Source organism: Oenanthe melanoleuca, chromosome 5 (assembly GCF_029582105.1).
Source record: "Oenanthe melanoleuca isolate GR-GAL-2019-014 chromosome 5, OMel1.0, whole genome shotgun sequence".
NCBI classification, from domain to species: domain Eukaryota; kingdom Metazoa; phylum Chordata; class Aves; order Passeriformes; family Muscicapidae; genus Oenanthe; species Oenanthe melanoleuca.
In genome coordinates this window covers 8204525-8224018 of record NC_079339.1, presented here as the reverse complement: position 1 = coordinate 8224018, position 19494 = coordinate 8204525, and the positions used below count along the sequence as shown (strand labels likewise).

The 19494-nt window shown below is 49.9% G+C and overlaps 1 protein-coding gene and 3 pseudogenes across 2 annotated transcripts in view; 1 reads left to right on the top strand and 3 right to left on the bottom strand.

The window, feature by feature from the left end:
- Nucleotides 1-1817: 1817 nt before the first annotated feature.
- LOC130253592 (mas-related G-protein coupled receptor member H-like) lies at nt 1818-2840 on the bottom strand (annotated as a pseudogene).
- Nucleotides 2841-13178: 10338 nt separating this feature from the next.
- On the bottom strand, nt 13179-14832 carry LOC130253589 (mas-related G-protein coupled receptor member H-like; annotated as a pseudogene).
- LOC130253587 (mas-related G-protein coupled receptor member A2-like) lies at nt 14831-15843 on the top strand (annotated as a pseudogene).
- A 2743-nt stretch (nt 15844-18586) lies between these two features.
- LOC130253432 (mas-related G-protein coupled receptor member H-like) overlaps nt 18587-19494 on the bottom strand; it is a 67936-nt gene continuing 67028 nt past the window's right edge. For both annotated transcript variants that reach the window (XR_008840560.1, XR_008840561.1), the window contains exon 3: nt 18587-19417. The gene's annotated coding sequence lies outside the window, so the exon portion shown is untranslated. The remainder of the gene's footprint in view (nt 19418-19494) is intronic.

Here is a 19494-nt window from a genome sequence, read left to right as displayed (position 1 = left end):
TCTATTTCTAATTGTCCTGTTGGAGCACTGGCACTGACCGAGAGGACTGGAACTGGGTTCCTGTTCTGTTTGTTAATGCCATAATTGTTGTTGTTTTGTTTCCCTCATTATATGTACCAGTAAAAAACTGTTCTTCTTATCTCTATATCTTTTCCGAGAATACCTTAATTTCAAAATCAGCGTAATTCAGAGGGAGAGGGTTTATATTCTCCATTTCAAGGGAAGGCCCTGCTTTTCCCTGGCAGATACCTGTCTTTCAGACAAGAAGAGGGAGACACTGCCTGGCTGAGTTGTTTTTTCCTCAACAAGGTGTTGTACTGTGGAAAGTTTCTGCTTTCCATTGGACAGGAAAACAGGAGACAGGAAGAAAAAACCCTCTGAGATGTCAAAGTCTCTCTTCTGCTAATTACTAACAACTCTTTTAATAAATGCTTTCTCGATGTTTAGTCTCATGTGTGCCTTGTGTCTCCAAACCTGACTCAGCACCCATGACTTTCACTCTTCCTTTCCTTTCCAGAAGCAGTGCCACCTTGGTTTCCCCTGCATTTAAGGCAGTGGGAAAAGGAGGGACAACTTCCCCCTGGGTAAGAGATGTAGCTAGTTCCCAGGTCTCTCCCAGTAGGAATGAGGAGATCTTGGCACTGCTAACATCATCCCAACCGTTGCAGGCACGTGCCTTAGGAAGAGTTCTGGTATGAGACAGGAACCTGCCCTCCTGACAGCAAGTCAGAATTTTTAGAATGGGATAAAATAAGGAAATGAGCCATTTTGGTCACTGTTCACCAGGGACAAGCTCTGCAGAGAAGCCTGGATTTGTTTAATCAACAAATTCTGAGGACAGAATTATCACACTGGAAACAAACCAAAAAAATAAATACAGTTCTGAGAAATGGGTAATGACAAGATGACAGAGATGGATTTTGGCTGAAGCTTTGTGCTGAGTCTGTGTTCAGCTCCTCCTGAGGGTGACCAGGTTGAGGATGGAGGTGGTCAATGGCTTCATCAGACTTTGATGCTGGAGAAACAGAGGATGGCCCCGTTCTGCAGAACAGCAGGATAAACCCCAAATTTCTGTGCAATTAAATGGTCAAAACATCTGGTGATGTGAATTTCCATGCTGAAAGCTCTTTCTGGTCACAGGCACAAGGGTTCAGTGGAGGTCAACTTTTACCTGGCACTTTACTCAGAAGAATTTAATAGTGAAATTATTGAATAAGACAAATTCCACAAAAAGTACAAAGGAATGTTTCTGTCCCTCCCAAGCTCTGCAGCCCTACCTGGTATCCCTTCCCATCACCTGGGAATGCAGGATGTCCAGCTGTGCTGGACAGAAGTGGAAAGAGGCTCCGTTTGATCCCAACCCCTGTCCTGCCATCCACAGGCACCAGCCCCACAGGGATTTGGGAAATCACAGCCCTGTCCTGGTGTGTCCCCAGGCCTTAAGGTGTTACATTCTTTGCAGGCAAGAGATCCCTCAAAACACCATGAAACTCATTGGCGTAGCCAGAGGAGATGGAGTTCATTCCCTGGGGCCGAGGCAATGAGGGTCATTCCATGGGGAATAGAGCTGGGGAACAGCACTGAGCCCAGCTGCACTGCCTGGAACCATGTTGGCATGGCAGGGAGGAGGAAAGCCATGCTCCAATGTGCTCTATGGCAAAGCATCCCTCCTCCATTGCCCCTGGCTATGGCTCTGCTCCCTTCTCCTGCAGGAGTACAAACAGGGAGGGTGATGCTGTGGGTATTTATTAATCAGGTGACTTAAAGGAAACCTGTGTCAAGGTTCTTCAGCACAGCAGTAGAAGTGATCAACAGGCTCAGACCCCCGTGTCCATGAAAGCATCATTTCTGCCAGCAGTTATTTCTTTCTCCTCCTCAAAGACGCTCTGGAGGGAGTGCTGGAGGGACTCCATGGAGCAGGAGCTCCAGCACTTCCCTGCCAAGAATTAGATGAAGGATTTGATGCTCCTGTGGATGTAGGTGAACAGGAAAACCATCTGGATGGGCACAGGCATGTAACCAAGCTGCTGCAGGAAATTGCAGAGGCCGAGGAGGAGAGTGAAGAGCACAGTGATGAAGATAACGATGTCTCGTGTCTCAGGTTGCTTCTGCTGGGAGCCACGCTTGACTTTGATGATGTCGATTGTGCAGGAAATGACCACGGGTGCAGCAAAAAGGAGCAGGATGATGGCATAGATGGAGATGAGTACTGCCCGGCACTGCTCCTGCTTTTTTGATGGGCACAGGGATGTCACCCCGGGAATGACGATGAAGAGAGAGAAAAAGGCCCAGTATTGGACACTTTCCAGCACCCACCACAGGCGCTCGGGAAAGTCACAGTGGCAGCAGAGCTGGAAGAGGAAGATCATGTACTTCCTGAAGTTGAGGAATGCCAGTTGGAACAGTGCCCAGTAGTAGGAGACCATTGACAGCTGAAAAAGGAAGCTCAAGTACCCCAGGGGCATGATAGCAGAGCAGAACACATCCTCCATCAGGAAGAGCAAGGTGGAGGGGACCGTGAAGAGAAGGAAGAGGAAGTCGGCAAAAGCCATGTCAAAGACGCCGGAATTACGGATTTTCAGGCTGAAAAAGCACAGCCCCGTTCCCAGCCAGCCCACAGACGCAGATGAGCAGTGTCACACTGTGTATGGCCATACTGCTGAAATCTATCTCACAGAGATCATCCCCTTCAGTGGGTGAGGCAGGAGTTGGGGACACAGTGCTCACCTCCATGGATGGACGCTGGGCAGGCAGTGGGATGTGGCCCCTGGCTGTGGTCAGCGTGGATGGGAGTCAGTGCATGGAGAATCCAGGGATGGACCATGCGGCTCCTCAGCAGCTCCCTGCAGCAGGAAGGATTTAGTGGAGATAAGTGAGATGTGTAGGGGAGGAGGGTGGTGGAAATAGTGGGGTGGGAGAGGGAGGTGGTACAGTTGGGGTGGGTGGCTTGGGATTGATAAATAAAAGAGAATAAACATTTTCAACTCCACTGAAACTGCTTAAAGACTAACTGGACAAAATGATAAAAGGACGTAAAGATGTGGAGACTGGATGATAAACATAGCTGGAACCAGTGTAGAAAGTGATAAGGAAGCATAGAATATTTTTGGGCGAGTTCTGTAACAAGAAGCAAGAGCACGTGGCCAAAAGAAATGTTCAAGGCAATGTCACCCTTGATATATAGTGTTCAATGGATACAACCACCTGAATGATCATCCAGGACCATAAAAACAGTCCCTGTAAGGATGCATGGAAATTAGTTCTAGGAAAATGGTGTATTTTTGACTAGATAAGAAAAACCTTTTCATGTCTATCTATGCTTATACATACATTATAATGGATAAAAACCATGTTGTAAAGTCTCATGGCACACACAGAAGTAAGGGGAGATCCTTCTGAGTGTCCTGCTGCCTAATGCTTGACTTGGTAAACACCAGTACTTGGTACTAGATGCAGTTTAGAGCTATGCACTAGTGCAGTACAGGATTTGAAAAATATGAAGGCTAAAATCCTAAGGCATCCTGCCCCTCTCTGACATCCTCTAGAAATTCTCCCCAGGCAGCCTTCCCCTGTGGACGACCACACGGGACCCCCAGCAGTGTTTCTGTTCCTCCTGGCAATTCCATGCTTCCTCAGCCAAAGAAATGCCAGTGGACCTATCCATCTACTGCCTCTTGTTTCTCTGCAGAGGAGGTTGGGGGTCTGGACACCAGGGATGAAGCTTGGGAGGAGCATCTCCAAGAGAAACACTCCCTCATGGCTTGATGAGGCATCCTGGGGTGAGCAGCTCATGGGGAGGGACTGGAGCCTCAGGCACGAGGCTGGGAGGGATAGGAAGGATGGGAGGTGGGTGAGCTGAGAGGAGGAGTGGGATGGCAGGTTGGTGTGGGAGGTGTGGGACATGATGGAGCTGGTGGGAAGATGTGGTGGAAGGTGTGGGATGTGGTGGGACTCGTGGTATTGTGTGGTATGTGGTATGTGGTGGGGCTGAAGGAAAGGTGTGGTATGTGGTGGGGCTGAAGGAAAGGTGTGGGATGTGGTGGGGCTGGTGATCTCAGGGAAGCCACAGAGCAGCGGGTGATGCCCCTTGGAGCCCGTGGTGACAAACACAGATGTCACCCTGCTCCTGGCAGGGGGTGGCCGTGCTGAGGACTGCAGCCTCCTCCTGTCCTTGCTGCTGCACCATCCAAGCCCGCTGAGGGAGCAGCTGAAGGCAGAGGAGAGGAAGAATTTCTGAAGGCAGAGAGTCTTCTGCACCTGGCTTACAAAATTAAAAATTGAAGGTCTTCAGGCAGATGTCTGCTGTGACACTCTGGGAGCAGCCAGGTGGGAATGCTGAGCCCCTGGCCATCTTGTCCATCCTGTCCCTGCTGGCTGTGCTGGTGCCAGTCCAGCTCTGGGCACTCGGGATCGTGGTTGCTCCAGGTAGCACAAGTCTTGGGTGTGTCCCCTTCCTCCAACCACATTCCTGGCTGGCAGCAGGAGCCAGAGTAAGCTGGAAAGTGCTGGCAGAGGGGGCAAAGGAAGCTCAGGGTTCACAATGCTGCTTATTGATATTGGGCCACAGTAGAATGCAGGAACCAGGTGCCAGGGGAATTTTGAGATCACAGCTGTGTTAGGAAGGATCCATTTAGGGGAACAGTGCTCTAGGACCTGAGAGGGAGGAGGAAAGCCACTCGCCAATGTGCTCTCTTGCAGAGCATCCCGCCCACATGGCCCTTGGCACTGTCCCTGCTCCCTTCTCCTGCAGGAACACATGTGGGAGGGTGATCCTCTGGATATTTATTAATTCCATGGCTCAAGGAAACCCTACGCTACTGCCCCATGGTCCTACATTGGTGTAGTTGAAGATTTCAACAGGCTCAGGCCATTGTGTCCATGGTGGCAACATTCCTGCCGGCAGTGTTTTCCTCTGGCTCCTCAAGGATCCTCTAGAGGCAGTCCTCGAGGAACTCCATGGAGCAGAGCCTCCAGCACTTTGTTTCTGAGAAGTAGATGAAGGGGTTGATGCTGCTGTGCATGCAGGCATACAGGAGAACAACCTGGGGGGACAGAGTGTTTTAGCCAAACTGCTGCAGGAAATTCCAGAGACTGATGGGGAGAGTGAGGAGCACAGCGAGGAAGACAATGATTCAAGCCTCTTGAATTGGTGCTGCTGGGAGCTGCTCTTGAAATGAATTGAAGTGGATTGGGCTGGAAATGATGATGGAAGGAAAGAAAGATGAGAAAGTTGAGGGTGTACAGGGAAATGAAAGGTCCCTGGCAGTGCTTGTGTTCCTATGACTGGCACACGGAAGTCATCGCAGAAATGGCAGCAATGAAAGTGATAGAAACGGCCAAGACCATAGCACTCACCACCACCCATGGAAAAGCTCCTGGAAAAGGCAGAAAAAGCACCAAGGGTTGTGGAGGCACAGGGCCTAATGTAAACCAAGGTTTTTTTCTAGATGGAAAACCTAAAGACAACAACCGTAGCTTTCCCCTGAAGCAGTCACTCTCAGGTGGACCCCTATGTGGTTATGGTAATGAGAAAACCTCTCCCACAATGCTGTTCAGTTGTATGTAGATACTTTGTACCCCATTGGCCCTCTCCCTTTTTCCCACCCCTGGATCTTCAGATCATTTGCCCTGGTACTCTACCCCGCCCCCTGCTTTCTCCATATAAATCCTGCTCCAACAGACGTTTTTTGGTCAGTCTCTGTCCCTGGGTCCCTTTTTGCAAGGAATAAAGATCTTTGTGGGGTCCCATACAAAGGCTCCTGTCAGTTTCTTCTGTGCTGCAGCAGCAGCAGCTCAGAACTGAGTTGAAATCACTCAGCTGCAGCAGATGTGCCTGTACCACCAGGATGTTCTTTCAAGGACGCTTGTCCAGGGAGGTCACAGTGCTCTGGCCATCACTGAGTGCTGCAACAAGTGAAAGCCTGAAAAGTTTTTCATTCCCACTCGAAGTTTTGCTAACATCAAAAAAGAGATTGATTAGTCATTTATTAATTTCAGAGATCATTTAAAGATTGCCTTAGAGCGACAAATTGAAAATTTGAATCTTGGCGGAAAGTTTTAACAAAAATTGCCATAGCCTATGCAAACAATCAATACAAGGCAATCTTGCAGTCCCTGTCCCCCGACTCAGGCCCAACCATTAAGCAGATGGTAGAAGCCTGCACCAAACACTCCACCACTGGAAATACTGTAGCACAGGCAGTTGGAAAAGCAATTGCCAATGGGGTGGCGGGAGCCTTTGCACTAGTGTCTGTAAGAGAAGACCAAAAATGTTTTAACTGTGGATATTTTTTTGAAGCTGTCCCTGGCTAACACCTTTTCGTGACCATCCAAAGCACCATTCGTGGCCTAAACGACGACTGCCTTACCAGCAGAGCCCAGGAAATTCCAGGCGGAATGTAGAACGGGCCCACATGACGACACTAAATCAGAGCCTGTTTTGCCCTGCTCTGCCCACCATTGCACAGCAGAAGGAGAACTACATGCCAGCTCTAACAGCTCTGAAGATCCCACCACATATCACCCAGATGCAGCATAGAGATCAGTTCAGGTGGGAACCCAGAGCCAGCCGGTAAGCAATTTATCCATCAAAAACTTCATAGAAGATTGCATCCACAGAATACCAGTGGGAAAGTATGGGCCACAGGATGCTCCTGGGACATTTTAATTATTGGGGACAGAATTAATGGACCAAACGTAATCCAGGTTATATCTGAAGTTCAAACTGTGTATACTGGGGACAAAATCCTTGTCTCTCTCATGTGTACTAATCCACTATTTAATCTGTCCCATTTGGCCATGTGGGGTGAGGACCCCAATCACCTTATGGGGAAGGGAGCTTTTGTCCCAATGGGGGACTTCAATCAAGATTCCAAGCAGGATTTTTAATTGGGGCCACTGTAGGGTGCACCACACCCATCATCCCTTGACTCACCTGGAAACAAGACCATCCATTGTGGGACGACCAGTGGCCCATTTCCAATCAAAAATTGTGCACCTTAGAAGCCCTTGAACGGGAGCAACTTTCCATGGGCCACATAGTTGAGACCAATAACCCTTGGACCTCCTCTGTCTTTGTCTTGAAAAAGCCAGGCAAGCACAGGAGGAGGCTCCTCCATGACCTTGGAAGAATCAATGAGGCCATTGAGGACATGGGTCCCCTGCAGCCTGGCCTGCTCTCACCATCCATATTGCCTCAGGACTGGAAACGAGCAGTCATCAATATCAAGGATTGCGTTTTCAATATTGTCCTCCATCTGCAGGTTGCCTCCTGCAGGTTTGCTTTTTCAGTCCCTGCCCCTAACAGACAGGCCTCTCTAAAACAATACCACTGGCTAGTCCTCCCACAGGGCATGAAGAATTCCCTGACCATATGCCAGTGGTTCGTTGCACACATCTTTTCAGTGGTCAGGAACCTGTTCCCTGAGGCGATCACATTCCACTATATGGACAACATCTTGGTCTGTGCTCCAAATCCTACTTACCTGGATGTGACATTAAAATAAAACTATTAAGGCCATTGAAGAGGCAGGTTTCAAAATCCAAGAGGACAAAATCCAGCATACAAGCCATTGACCTACCTTGAACCTCAGATCTGTGAGTGGACTGTTATGCCCCAGCAGCTCAGCATGAAGTATGATCCCAGGACACTGTGAGATCTCTATCAACTCTGCAGCTTCATCACTTGGGTTTGTCCACTGCTGGGGATAATGATGCAGGACCTCACGCTGCTCTTCAATCTCCTCCGTGGCAGCAAGGACCTGGATTCACCACACACCCTCATGCCTGAAGCACGAGAGTCCATTGTCAAGGTCCAGGAGGCCCTGTCCTCATGGCAAGCCCATCGCTATGAGCCCACCTGCCCTTTTAAGTTGACAAGGCCTCTCACTTTCATGGCCTTATCTTCCAATGGGACACCCACTCAAAAGATCCTCTAATTATCCTTGAATGGGTGTTCCCACACCACCAACCAACTAACTAAAACCATAAGCACCTCTCAAGAGTCACTATCTAAATTAATAAGGAAAGCCAGAGCTCACCTCCACTCTCTAGCAGGGTGTGAGTTCACATGAATTCATTTACCATTGGCAACAATTGGAGATTTGGAGCATTTGCTGCAATCCCATGAGAACTTTCAGCTCACCCTGGATAGCTACCCCGGCCAAATTTCAATCTGCTGCCCAAGCCACAAATTATTTACTTCAGATTTCAATCTGGTCCCCAAATTTATTCAAAGGAAAGCACCTCTCAAAGATCTGACCATCTTTACCGAAAGCTCAGTGGACTCCCAAAAGTCAGTAATGACTTGGAAGGATGCCAGGATGCAGTGGTGAGAGGCTGATGTCCAAGTAGTGGAAGGATCACCGCAACTTGCAGAATTAGCAGCTGTTTTCAGGGCTTTTGAGAAGTTTCGAGAACCTATAAATGTGGTCAACATTTCTACATATGTTGTTGGGATGACTATGAGGGCAGAACACTCATGTTTAGAAGAGGTCTCCAAACCAAATCTGTTTAGGATGCTTTCTGAATTAATTCACCTCATCTCCCACAGGAAGCATCCGTTTCACAAAACGCATGTGAGGTCAGACACCGACCTCCTGGGTGCTGTTGCAGTGGAGAAATGAAGGGTGGGTGCACTTGCCCTGATGGCTGAGTCAGCAAATGGTCTGGACACCTTTGCCCAGGTGAAGATGTCCCACACTATCTTCCATCAGAATGTCCCAACACTCATGCTCATGTTCCACCTATCTCAAGACCAGGCTAGTGCTATCATGGCCACTTGCACAAATTCTCAGTTGTACCAAATGCCATCCCTAGGCTCTGGGGTCAACCCCAGAGACCTGAACAACTGCCAAATCTGGCAGACTGATGCAAGTCAGTTCCCAGCTTTTGGGAGAATGAAATACATTTATATCTCAGTGGATACGTGTTCCAGCACAGTATTTGCTTTGTCCCATGCAGGAGAAGATGTTGCACATACCATCAAGCATCTTCTCCTGGCGTTTGCCACTGTGGGAGTCCCTGAAGAAATAAAAACAGACCATGGGCCTGCTTATACCTCGTGCAAATTAGGATATTTTTTCAACCAGTGGGTAGTTAAGCACAACACAGGCATTCCTCACAATCCCACAGGGCAATCCATTGTGGAAAGGACCCATGGCACCATCAAGTGGGTCCTTGATCAGCAGTGGGGAGGGACAGAGACCATGTCTTCCATTGAGAGACTCTGTAAGTCTCTGTGTGTGATAAACTTCCTAAATTGCTCTTTCCCTGAGCTGACCTCCCCTGTACTCTGGCACTGCTGAAGTTTGGCCCAAGTCAAGCTCGATGAGAAGCCGCTGGTGCTGATCAAAGACCAGGAGACCCAAAAAATAGCAGAACCTTTTCCACTGATTTCCTGGGGAAGGGGGTGTGCCTGTGTGTCAGCCCCATCTGGCCCAAGATGGTTCGCAGGGAAATTCATTCAACCGTATTCAGGGCCAATAAACACTGCCCCCACCGAAACTAACAAAAATACACCTGAGTCCAACAATACAGGACTGAAAGGCCAGAGAGAGACAAGCTCCCTGGAGACAGAAATGCTGCCTAACACGGCTCCTGTCAAGACCAGAACATCCCGTCACCCAATCTCCAACAACACTTACCTCCAAAACAAAGTCTTCCTCGAAAACAAGACTGGAAACGACAGGCTACGCACTCCCTGACTACTGCTTCTATCCCCAGTTACACCCCAAATACTCCTACACTTACCTTTGTTATACTTACCTTCCCATGCCAGTCCCTGTCCTCCCTTGATCCTGCCTACACAACCTACCACACACAACCCTGCCTTTTTATTTCAAGAAAAGGGGAGGCAAGAGATGGCATCACATAAGTTACAGGAAGAAGAAAGAAATAATTCCTTTCCCTTACCCCAAAGATCTAATAATGTCTGTTTTTACCTCAAAAGATGACCCATTCCCAGCAAAAATGAAAGACTTCAACTCCACAGTCATCCTCGCAATGCTCTGGATACTTTTTGCCCTACCAATCACACCTGGATGATCGTCCCTCAACCTAAACAGAATATTTGGATAATCCTGGTGAAGACACTTCAAAAGGACAGCTTATGCTAGGCCATGGAAGATCTCAGTGATCTACTCTCCACGTGCCTGGTGGGGATTCCATTAAAAGCAAAGGATTATCCTTTTGCAGGTAAGGAACCCAAGCCAGTGGACACCTGGGATGAGTGGACAAGGATATAGCCAGGTAAAGGATGTAGGCAGTGATGGGTTTCATGGTGTTCTTCTGGGTGTGGAACACAAGGACCCAAATGACACTGCATTCCTACAGAACACAGAGTCCACAGAGGCAGATGAGCAGTGTCACACTGTGCATGGCCACGTTGGTGACATCTGTCTCACAGAGGATGTCCCCTTCAGTGGGTGAGACAGGAGACGGGGACACAGTGCTCACCTCCATGGATGGACAATGGGCAGGCAGTGGGATATGGCTCCAGGCTATGGTCAGAGAGGATGGGAGTCAGGGGTTGGAGAATCCAGGGATGGACCATGGGGCTCCTCAGCAGCATGTCCCTACAGTGGGAAGGATTTAGTGGAAAGCAATGAGATGTGCAGGGAGGAGGGCGGTGGAAATTGTGGGCTAAGAGGGGGAAATGGGAGGGTAGGACTGTTCAGCAGGGGATGCAGAAGGAAAGCTCAGGGTAGAGGATGGAGGACCAGGAGAGGGCACTGTGGTCACCAGGAGAGGGTGGCAGGAACAGAGCAGCTGCTGGAGGAGAGGAAGGTGGGGGAGGAAGGAAGGAAAACATTCCATTGACTTGTTCACTGTGGGGCAGCAGGAGCCAAAGAGGGTCTGTCCAGATCAGTGGTGCTTCCTGGTAATTCTTGATCCTATAGGATTCCATATCTCCAGGTGGATCCTCTCAGGTCAGTACCATGTAGAAGAGCATTCTCAGATCACCAGGAGCTCCCCACTGCCATCCATCTGGCTGGTCTGTGTATCCTGTTCTGGTTTTGCTCCCCAAGCATTTGGAAATAAAATGGTTTTACACCTTTGGCTACATCAGAGTGCCAGAGCCTTAGGGTTACTGATCTTGATTTATTTTTTCTCTACAAAATTAATTCAATGTGAATGACTCCGTATTTCCTTCCTATAAGAAACACTCCTTCCTAGGAGAATGTCCATTCTCTGACTGCCTCCCCTTTCCCAACTGGTTTCTACCATTCCTTATTTCTCTTCCCAGAAGGGTCATTGCTCCTCCAGCAGCAGAGGGACGCTGGTGGTGCTGGTGGCACTGCAAATTCTGGCAGTGCTGGTGAGGCAGCTGGCTGCTTGTCAGATACAACTCCCAATGTGGGAATAGCTCCAGGATCATTGCCAAAATGTGCCCTGGCCCTAAGGAAGCTGCTCCCCATTCTATCCCCATCTCATTCTCATGTCTGCACCCCATCCCCATGCCCACGCTGCTGTCCTTCTTCACCCCATCCTATCACATCCCACCGATTTTCCAGAAGGCAGCTGCTCCCCCACTCTGAGTGTGGTGGGTCAGGCTCTGCTGTCCTGCAGTGAGGAGATTTGGGATTGCTGGCATTCAGACCACCTCCAGTCCCCTTCTCACAGACTCCTGACTCCTCCAAAAGTGCCTCCAACAGCCCACACTGTCTCTGGGGCTCCCTTTTTTCCCCCAACAGCCTCGGTCCTGCTCTGCTCTACCTGGGATCCTGGCAGTGCCTCTCCTCTTTCTGGCTTTCAAGTTCTTGGACCCAGGAGGGAGGAGGAAAGCCCAGCTCCAATGTGCTCTGCAGGAGAACACAGGATGGTAAATGTGGCTGGAGCCAGTGGAGAAATAGATGAAGAGACCTGCAGTGGTTTTTGATTTTTCTGTAGCAAGAAGCAAGAGCACATGGCCAAAGGAAAAGTTCAAGGCAAGGTCACCTTTAATATTGCAGCACTCACTGAATACGACCACAGAAGATTACTCTGGATGATCCTCCAGGGCTGTGAAAGGACTTTGAGAAGAAGGTAAATACATGGAAATGAGTCCTAGGAAAGCAATGTTCATCTATTGGATAAGAAACACATTTTATTGACTGCGTGTGCTTGCAGTGGATGAAACCTGTTCTAAAGTCTCACCATACGCAGAACAAGGAAAGATCCTTCTGTGTGTCCACAGAGGTAAAGAAATTCCTTCTTCCTAATGCTTCCCATTGTCTTAGAATGTTCATTCTGGCTGATTTTGGTATCATTCCCCATTCCACCTCCCCTTCTTTCCTCATCGCATCCCATTTGGGACATTTGAGATCAACAGCATGCAGACCATTCCTGACCTCCTCCAGACCTTTCCAGAACCCTCTGACCCTTCCAGCCACCACTGATAATCTCCAGTCCTGCCCTGGGACTGCCTGTTCCCCTAGGAAAGCCCTGCTCCTTCCCTGCTCCACCAAGGAGCATGAGCAGTATCCCTGCTTCTCCCAGACACTGATGATCTTACACCTTAAAATTAACAATTTAGCCAAGCAATAACACTTTACACCATTTATCTGAAAAGTTGTGTCATGTTTTAACCTGGCTTACAGGCCTGACTCACTCAGATGTCTCAGGCACTAAAACACCTGAGAGCAGCATTGCTCCCACATTTGCCATGGCAGATGTACACGTGTGTGCACACAGACAGAGCCAGTGCAGAGTCCCTGTGAGAAATTCCCCTTGGAGGCAGGGAAATGCTCACTGTGGATCCGTTTGCATCTCCTCACTGTGCCAAGGGCTGAGCCTCGAGCAGTGGGGGGATTGGCCCAGGACCCGTCGGTGTTCGGGGATCAAACGGGAGAGATCCCGGCTGGGAGAGGCCCCACTCCCAGGGAGGTTCTTGTCAGCACTGCTGGGCCCAGGAGAGCTCCAAGGGTCTCCTTTTGGACTGTTCTTTACAGGGCCCCAAGAGATGGGCTTCAGTCACAATCAAGTTTCATCCTGGCCACACTTTTGGCTGGCAACTTTCTGTGAAAGTGTGAGAACAGGAATGTTGTGCCATTCAGGAAAGTGAAATAATTTCCAAGGCTGTCCATAAAACCCAAGAGGTCATAGTACAGCAGCAGTTCCTGGGAGCAGAGGGTGTTTCTGATGAGCTGCGGAGGAGCTGAGTCCAGGGGCTGCTCCGCAAGGTGGACACCTAAGGAACATTTCTCAGATCCCAGTGCAGCCTGGAAAGGGGGAGGCGATGCACCAGTACAGGGAGGGTGATATTGTGGATATTTATTCATTATTCAATCTTTCAGCCACTGTCCCAGGCTCCCTCAGCAGTGCAGCAGGAGGAATCAAAAGGTTCAGAGAACAGCTTCCATGGCAGGATCATTGATGCCAGCAGGGTTTTCTTCTGGCTCCTCAAAGATCCCCTGGAGGGAGAGCCAGAGGGACTCCACAGAGCAGTGCCTCCAGCAGCTCCCTGCCAAGAAGTAGATGAAGGGTTTGATGCTGCTGTGGATGCAGGTGAGCAGGAAAGCCACCTGGGGAAAAAAAAGGTATAGTTGAACTCCTGAAGCAAATTCCATAGGCTGAGGGGTAGAGTGAGGAGCACAGTGAGGCAGATAACAATGTCGAGCCTCTTGGGTTGCTGCTGGTGGGAGCCAGGCATGACCATATTGAAAAGGACTGTGCCAGAAATGAGCGTGAAGGGAGCACAGGGGAGGAGGTTCTAGGCATACATGGACATGAGAGACACTCGGCAGTGCTGAGATCGATGGGAAGCACACAGGAAAATGACTGTGGAAACGACAGTGATAACAGTGATGGAGAATGCCCAGAGCAGGGCACACACCACCATCGACAGGTGCTGGGGACAGAGGCAGCAGTGCCAGAGCAGGCAGTGGATGGACCTGCACCTCTGGATGCTGATGAATGTCAGCAGGTACAGCCCCAGGCTGCAGGACACCAGCGACAGCCAGAAGACCAACCACACATACTGCAAGAACATGATGGCAGAGCAGGACATGTCCTCTTGCAGGAAAAGCAGACTGGAGGGGACCAGAAAGAGGAGAAAGAGGAATTCAAAAAAGTCAGCATTACGATGCAATGGGTGGTGCTGTTCCTGCACAAACAGTGGGAGCCAAGGGGCCAGAGGACAGCCCCGTTCCCAACCAGCCCACAGAGGCAGATGAGCAGTGCCACACAGTACATGGCCACACTGGTGACAATTATCTCACAGAGATCATCCCCTTCAGTGGGTGAGGCAGGAGATGGGGACACGGTGGTCACATCCAAGGATGGACACTGGGCAGGCAGTGGGATGTGGTCCCTGGCTGTGGTCTGAGTGGATGGGAGTCAGTGCTTGGAAAATCCAGGGATGGACCATGCAGCTCCTCAGCAGCTTCCTGTGGGAATGATTGAGTGGGGAAGAGTGAGACGTGCAAGGGAGAAGAGCTGTGGAAATTGTGAGTTGGAAGAGTAAAGTGGGAGGACTGTGTTGTTCAGCAGGAAGGGCAGAAGGGAAACACAGGACAGAAGAGGGAGCACCTGGGGAGGAAACTGCAGTCACCAGGAGAGGGTGACAGGAACAGAGCAGCTTCTGGAGGAGAGGAAGGTGGGGGAGGGAGGAAGGAAAACATTGCACTGACCTGTTCACTGTGGGGCAGCAGCAGCAAAGGGGGTCTGTGCAGATCAGTGGTGCTTCCTGGTACCTCTTGCTCCTTTGGGATCCACGTCCTAAAGTGGTTCCTCCCAGGTCAGTAAAACGAAGAAGGAGAAAGTGCCCAGATCACCAGGAGCTCTTCACTCCCATACTCTAGCTCCTCTCTGTGCTCTGTCCCGGTGTTCCTCTCCCAGACTCGCTGGAATCATGGGGGAGTTAGAAACTGCATCTTTGGCTAAGTCACAGTTTCACTTTCTCAGAGTTACTTGTTTTGGAGATTTTTGGTTTGGTTTTTTTTTGTTTTTTTTTTTTTTTTTTTTTTGCTATAAGTCCCTGTCATGCTGCTGCTGCTGCTGGGCCTGTGTGGAATGGTGGGGAACAGGGCTGTGCTCTGGCTCCTTGGCTTCCACAGCTGCAGCTCCCATCACCATCTGTGTGCTCACCCTGGCCATGGCTGACTTCACTTTCCTGCTCTCCACCACCATCACCCTGGGGGTATTTCTGTCCCTGAGAGCTTCTGCCACCAGCTGGGCCCATGACAGGGCAGTGACAGCTGGGCTGAATGTCACCATTCTCTTGGCTTTCCCTGCTGGTATCTACTCTCTGACAGCCTTCAGTGCTGTGACAGATCTGTTTGTCCTCCAGTGTCCTGCTGGCCCTGCCACTGCTCCCAGCACTTCCCACTGCTCCTGTGTGCCCTGCTCTGGCTCCTCTCCTTCCTTCTCACTGTTACCCTCTGTTTCCACCCTTCAGTGCTCATGGCCTTGGTCCTGAGCTACCTCTTCTCACTGCTCACCCTGACCTGTTCTGGTCTCATCCTGCTGGTCAGGCTCCTGTGCTGCTCATGGAAACAGCCTCCATGGAAGTTCTGTGCCCTGCTCCTGCTGCCTGTTGTCTCCTTACCCTTTTTCACTGCTCATTTTGGGTACTGGCTCTTGCTGATGGAATTTGACTTCTCTGTCTTTCCCCTCAACACCTCTCTCATGCTTGCCTTTGCCAACAGCAGTGCCCATCCTCTGATTTACTTCCTGGCTGGGAGCTGTGCAGAGGAATTCACCCTCTCTGTTAGTGTTGCCTTCCAGAGGGCTTTGAGGATGTGCCAGAGCCAGGAAATAGGGACAGCACTGTGGAATCATCATCAAGTGGAATCATCATGAAATAGAGCCATCATAAAATTGAACCATAAAATATCCAGAGTTGGAAGGGACCCACAAGGATCATGGAGTTCAGCTCCTGGCCCTGGACTGAGCATCCCAACAATCCCACCCTATGCCTGAGAGCATTGTCCTAAAGCTCCTTGAGCTCTTTCAGGCAGATGCTATGAAGAGGATTCTGGATGACATCAGGAATCATAATAGAATGGATTTGGTTGGAAGGAACCTTAGACATTGTCACATTCCAACCCTTCTGCCATGGGAAGTAACAGCCAGGAAACGTCTTGCATTGAAATCTTTGCTCTTTTGAAGGGAAGCTCAGGTAGGGAGTGGCCTGGGTCATCCTGGAACAAGGAAGGCGCTTGGAAGCAGGAAAAATTCATTGGAGAATCATGATCCTTCAGCACTTGGAAGACACTCCCTGGCTGTGGTATTCTTTCCTCAGCAAGATGTTGTACCATGGAGAGTTTGGGCTTTCCAATGGACAGGAAAACAGGAGACAGGAAGATAAAACCCTCTGAGATGTCAAAGTCTCTCTCTTCTGTAACTTACTAACAATTCCCTTAATTAATGTATTCTCGATCTTTTATCTCATGTGTGTCTTGTGTCTCCAAAGCCTAACTCGGCACTCACAGCTTTCACTCTCACTTTCCTTTCCAGAAGCAGTGGCACCTTGATTTCCCCTGCATTTAAGGCAGTGGGAAAAGGAGGGACAACTTCCCCCTGGGTAAGAGATGTGGCTGCTGCCCAGGTCTCTCCCAGGAGGAATGAGGAGATCTTGGCACTGTCAACATCATCCCAACCATTGCAGGCACATGCCTTAGGAAGAGCTCTGGTATGAGACAGGGACCTGCCCTGCTCACAGACACGACAGAATCTTTAGAATGGGATAAAATAAGGAAATAAGCCATTTTGGACACTGATAATCAGGGACAAGCTCTGCAGAGAAGCCTGGATGTTGTTTATTCAACAGATTCTGAGGCCAAAGTTATCACATTGGAAACAGACCGAAAAATAAATGGAAATCAGGGGTAGCATCAGCTACTCCTGCGTGTAGCCAGGTTCAGGAGGTGGTCAAGGCCTTCCTCGGACTTTGATCCTGGAGCACCAGAGGATGGCTCCATTCTGCAGAACACCAGCATAAACCCAAATTTCTGTGCAATTAAATGGTTCAAGTGTCTGCTGATGTGAATTTCCATGTTGAAAGCTCTTTTTGATCACAGGCACAAGGGTTCAGTGGAGGTCACCTTTGACCTGGCAATTTACTCAGAATGATTTAATTCTGGAATTAAAGATTGTGACAAATTCCCATGGAAAGTACAAGGGAATGTTGCTGTCCCTGGCCATCTCTGCAGCCCTATCTGGTGTCTCTTCCCATCAGCTGGGAATGCAGGGCTGGCTCTTCTGGACAGAAGGGGAAGGAGGCTCTGTGTGATCCCAACCCCTCTCCTGCCATCCAGAGGCACCAGTACCGCAGGGATTTGGGAAATCACTGCCACTCTGTGCTGGTTGTATCCCCAGGCCTAAAGGTGTCACATTCATTGCATGCAAGAGATCCCACAAAACACCAAGAAACTCATCTGGGTATCCAAATGGAATGGAGTTCATTCCCTGGGGCCCAGCCAAGGAGGGTCATTCCATGGGGAACAGAGCTGGAGAACAGCACTGAGCCCAGCTGCACTGCCTGGAGCCATGTGGGCACAGCAGGGACGAGGAAAGCCATGCTCCAATGTGCTCTATGGCAAAGCATCCCTCCCACATTGCCCCTGGCAATGCCCCTGCTCCCTTCTCCTGCAGGAGTACACCAGCACAGGGAGGGTGATGCTGTGGATATTTATTTATCAGGTGAATAAGGAAACCTGTGCCAAGGTCCTTCAGCAGAGCAGCGGAAGGGATCCACAGGCTCAGACCCCCGTGTCCTTGGGGGAATCATTTCTGCATGGAGTGATCTCTTTCTCCTCAAAGGCCCTCTGGAGGGACTCTCTGACTGACCCCACAGAGCAGGAAATCCAGCACTTCCCGGACAAGAGGTAGAGGAAGGGTTTGATTCTGCTGTGGATGCAGGTGAGCAGGAAAAAGAGCCTGGGGACAACACAGGGAAGCAACCGAGCTGCTGCAGGAAATTGCAGAGGCTGAAGAGGAGAGTAAAAAGCACAATGATAAAGATAACGATGTGTGACCTCTGTGGTTTCTGCTTCCTGGAGCCACACCTGGCCTTGATGATGTTGTTTGTGTGGGAAATGACGACTAGCGCAGCAGAGGAGCAGGATAATGGCATAGATGGAGATGAGAGCTGCTCAGCATTTCTGCTTCTTGTGTGATGGGCACAGAAATGTCAGCACAGGAATAGCAGTGAGGAGAGCAAAACAGACCCTGTCTTGGGCTCTCCACACCACCAGCCACAGGTGCAGAGGAAGTCAGCAGCGGCGGCAGAGTTTGCAGAGCTTGTACAGCTCATTGCTGCTGAGCATCAAGCAGAATAGTTTGAACAGAAGCAGCAGATCACTGACAGTGTGCTCTCCAAACCACTAACCACATATGCAGCGGAAATTGGCAGTGGCAACAGAGTTTGCAAAGCTCCGTCATTGCTGCTGAGCATCATCTGGAACAAAGGAAGTCAGTTGTGTCAAAACTTCACTCAAAGAATAGAAGGGGTCCTCATTTTCTCTAGGAAACCTCCAGGTTTCTGCCATTCCTCATTTCCCTTTCATTAGGGTTCATTGTCCCTCCACCAATGGAGGGATGCTGGTGGTACTGGTGGCACTGGAATGGTGCCAGTGCTGCCAGTGCTGATGAAGCATCTGGGTACTTCTCAGAAATAATTGCCTTTCTGGAAAGAGGTCTGGGATCATTGCCAAAACCTGACCTGGGCCCAAGGAAGCACAACTGAGCCATGATTTCCCATTTTTCATTCTAATGCAGGCTTACATAGCCCAAGAGGACAGCAAGCAGTCACTTTGTGTTGATTTGGCACAGCCTGTTTTTTTGGTAGCAGGGGAGGGCCCTGAGCTCACAGAGCTGGCTTCTGTGAGAAGCTGCTGGAAGCTTCCACCATGTCCAACAGAGCCAATTGCTGATGGCTCTGAAGATGGACATGCTGCTGGCCCAATTAGAGATGTTGCTAACCCCTCTGTGATGACATATTCAAGAAGAATATCCAAGCAGCACACACGCAGTTTTTTCCAGCAGTGATGAGGCAGTGCTGCCAGGGCCATGCTGGTGCAGCGTGCAGCAGTGTGCTGCTGTGGCCACCACAATCTCGATGTGGCTCACAGCAAGCCTTGCCTGCCTGGCCACCCTCAGCCAGCCATGCCATGGGCTGAGGGCAGGGGTGGCAGCAGCAGCTTCTCCTTCTCAGTGCCCCGCATGAAGAGAAGTGTTAAATTGCACCAGTTCTGCAGCAGCTGCCACTGCCCACACGGTGACAGCGGGGTCGTCTGGCCAGTGGTGAAAATGTGGTGAGCGATTTCCCATCGTGGAACCTGGGCAAGATCAACCTCTCAGCACTGCAGAATTTTGCAAGAATCTTTGAACTGGTAGAACTTGTTGGGAATGGTACCTAGGAGCAGCAGTTTTTCTTCTGGTCAGAGAAGAGTGGGAAGTGAGAACGTCAGGGAAAACAACTTGGTGGCACCAAGGTCTATGGAAAAAAGGGGGAAGAAGTGCTCCAAGAGTCAGAGCTGAGATTCCTCTGCAAGCTGCAGAAAGGTATATGAT